Raw genomic sequence first — 3,783 nt, forward strand, 5'->3', positions numbered from 1 at the left:
TAATTAGTAACAATGAAATTTTGGTGTGCAGAAAAGTTTCAGAAATCGATCTTGGAATGCACTTTTCATTATTTTGGGGGCTTAAAAACGATGTTTTGGTGAGTTTATGAAAAAATGATTTGTCAAAGTAAAGTTTTAATAGGCAGTTGCATACAAGCTTGACTTGTTACATTGAAATTTTGGTTTGCAGAAAAGTTTCAGAAATCGATCTTGAAATGCACTTTTCATTATTTTGGGGGCTTAAAAATGATGTTTTGGTGAGTTTATGAAAACATGAATTGTCAAAGTCAAGTTTTAATAGGCAGTTCCACACAAGTTTGACTAGTTACTTAGAAATTTTGGTTTGCAGAAAAGTTTCAGAAATCGATCTTGAAATGCACTTTTCATTATTTTGGGGGCCTAAAACTGATGTTTGGTGAGTTTTTGACAAAATTATTCGTCAAAGTCAAGTTTTATTACGCAGCTCCATACAAGTTTGACTAGTTACATTGAAATTTTGGTTTGCAGAAAGGTTTCTGAAATCGATCTTGAAATGCACTTTTCATTATTTTGGGGGCTAAAAAATGATGTTTTGGTGAGTTTATGAAAAAAATGATTTGTCAAAGTCAAGTTTTAATAGGCAGTTCTATACCAGTTTGACTAGTTACATTGAAATTTTGGTTTGCAGAAAAGTTTCAGAAATCGATCTTGAAATGCACGTTTCATTATTTTGGGGGCTTAAAAATGATGTTTTGGTGAGTTTAAGACAAAATGATTCGTCAAAGTCAAGTTTTATTACGCAGCTCCATACAAGTTTGACTAGTTACATTGAAATTTTGGTTTGCAGAAAAGTGTCAGAAATCGATCTTGAAATGCACTTTTCATTATTTTGGGGGCTTAAAAATGATGTTTTGGTGAGTTTATGATAAACTGATTTGTCAAAGTCAAGTTTTATTACGCAGCTCCATACAAGTTTGACTAGTTACTTAGAAATTTTGGTTTGCAGAAAAGTTTCAGAAATCGATCTTGAAATGCACTTTTCATTATTTTGGGGGCTAAAAAATGATGTTTTGGTGAGTTTATGAAAAAAATGATTTGTCAAAGTCAAGTTTTAATAGGCAGTTCTATACCAGTTTGACTAGTTACATTGAAATTTTGGTTTGCAGAAAAGTTTCAGAAATCGATCTTGAAATGCACGTTTCATTATTTTGGGGGCTTAAAAATGATGTTTTGGTGAGTTTAAGACAAAATGATTCGTCAAAGTCAAGTTTTATTACGCAGCTCCATACAAGTTTGACTAGTTACATTGAAATTTTGGTTTGCAGAAAAGTGTCAGAAATCGATCTTGAAATGCACTTTTCATTATTTTGGGGGCTTAAAAATGATGTTTTGGTGAGTTTATGATAAACTGATTTGTCAAAGTCAAGTTTTATTACGCAGCTCCATACAAGTTTGACTAGTTACTTGGAAATTTTGGTTTGCAGAAAAGTTTCAGAAATCGATCTTGAAATGCACTTTTCATTATTTTGGGGGCTTAAAAATGATGTTTTGGTGAGTTTATGATAAACTGATTTGTCAAAGTCAAGTTTTATTACGCAGCTCCATACAAGTTTGACTAGTAACATTGAAATTTTGGTTTGCTGAAAAGTGTCAGAAATCGATCTTGAAATGCACTTTTCATTATTTTGGGGGCTTAAAAATTATGTTTTGGTGAGTTTAAGACAAAATGATTTGTCAAAGTCAAGTTTTATTACGCAGCTCCATACAAGTTTGACTAGTTACTTAGAAATTTTGGTTTGCAGAAAAGTTTCAGAAATCGATCTTGAAATGCACGTTTCATTATTTTGGGGGCTTAAAAATGATGTTTTGGTGAGTTTAAGACAAAATGATTCGTCAAAGTCAAGTTTTATTACGCAGCTCCATACAAGTTTGACTAGTTACATTGAAATTTTGGTTTGCAGAAAAGTGTCAGAAATCGATCTTGAAATGCACTTTTCATTATTTTGGGGGCTTAAAAATGATGTTTTGGTGAGTTTATGATAAACTGATTTGTCAAAGTCAAGTTTTATTACGCAGCTCCATACAAGTTTGACTAGTTACATTGAAATTTTGGTTTGCAGAAAGGTTTCTGAAATCGATCTTGAAATGCACTTTTCATTATTTTGGGGGCTAAAAAATGATGTTTTGGTGAGTTTATGAAAAAAATGATTTGTCAAAGTCAAGTTTTAATAGGCAGTTCTATACCAGTTTGACTAGTTACATTGAAATTTTGGTTTGCAGAAAAGTTTCAGAAATCGATCTTGAAATGCACGTTTCATTATTTTGGGGGCTTAAAAATGATGTTTTGGTGAGTTTAAGACAAAATGATTCGTCAAAGTCAAGTTTTATTACGCAGCTCCATACAAGTTTGACTAGTTACATTGAAATTTTGGTTTGCAGAAAAGTGTCAGAAATCGATCTTGAAATGCACTTTTCATTATTTTGGGGGCTTAAAAATGATGTTTTGGTGAGTTTATGATAAACTGATTTGTCAAAGTCAAGTTTTATTACGCAGCTCCATACAAGTTTGACTAGTTACTTAGAAATTTTGGTTTGCAGAAAAGTTTCAGAAATCGATCTTGAAATGCACTTTTCATTATTTTGGGGGCCTAAAACTGATGTTTGGTGAGTTTTTGACAAAATTATTCGTCAAAGTCAAGTTTTATTACGCAGCTCCATACAAGTTTGACTAGTTACATTGAAATTTTGGTTTGCAGAAAGGTTTCTGAAATCGATCTTGAAATGCACTTTTCATTATTTTGGGGGCTTAAAAATGATGTTTTGGTGAGTTTATGAAAAAAATGATTTGTCAAAGTCAAGTTTTAATAGGCAGTTCTATACCAGTTTGACTAGTTACATTGAAATTTTGGTTTGCAGAAAAGTTTCAGAAATCGATCTTGAAATGCACGTTTCATTATTTTGGGGGCTTAAAAATGATGTTTTGGTGAGTTTAAGACAAAATGATTCGTCAAAGTCAAGTTTTATTACGCAGCTCCATACAAGTTTGACTAGTTACATTGAAATTTTGGTTTGCAGAAAAGTGTCAGAAATCGATCTTGAAATGCACTTTTCATTATTTTGGGGGCTTAAAAATGATGTTTTGGTGAGTTTATGATAAACTGATTTGTCAAAGTCAAGTTTTATTACGCAGCTCCATACAAGTTTGACTAGTTACTTAGAAATTTTGGTTTGCAGAAAAGTTTCAGAAATCGATCTTGAAATGCACTTTTCATTATTTTGGGGGCTTAAAAATGATGTTTTGGTGAGTTTATGAAAAAAATGATTTGTCAAAGTCAAGTTTTAATAGGCAGTTCCATACCAGTTTGACTAGTTACTTAGAAATTTTGGTTTGCAGAAAAGTTTCAGAAATCGATCTTGAAATGCACTTTTCATTATTTTGGGGGCCTAAAACTGATGTTTGGTGAGTTTTTGACAAAATTATTCGTCAAAGTCAAGTTTTATTACGCAGCTCCATACAAGTTTGACTAGTTACATTGAAATTTTGGTTTGCAGAAAGGTTTCTGAAATCGATCTTGAAATGCACTTTTCATTATTTTGGGGGCTAAAAAATGATGTTTTGGTGAGTTTATGAAAAAAATGATTTGTCAAAGTCAAGTTTTAATAGGCAGTTCTATACCAGTTTGACTAGTTACATTGAAATTTTGGTTTGCAGAAAAGTTTCAGAAATCGATCTTGAAATGCACGTTTCATTATTTTGGGGGCTTAAAAATGATGTTTTGGTGAGTTTAAGACAAAATGATTCGT

The sequence above is a fragment of the Anopheles marshallii genome (genome assembly GCF_943734725.1).
Source record: "Anopheles marshallii chromosome X unlocalized genomic scaffold, idAnoMarsDA_429_01 X_unloc_4, whole genome shotgun sequence".
Taxonomy (NCBI): domain Eukaryota; kingdom Metazoa; phylum Arthropoda; class Insecta; order Diptera; family Culicidae; genus Anopheles; species Anopheles marshallii.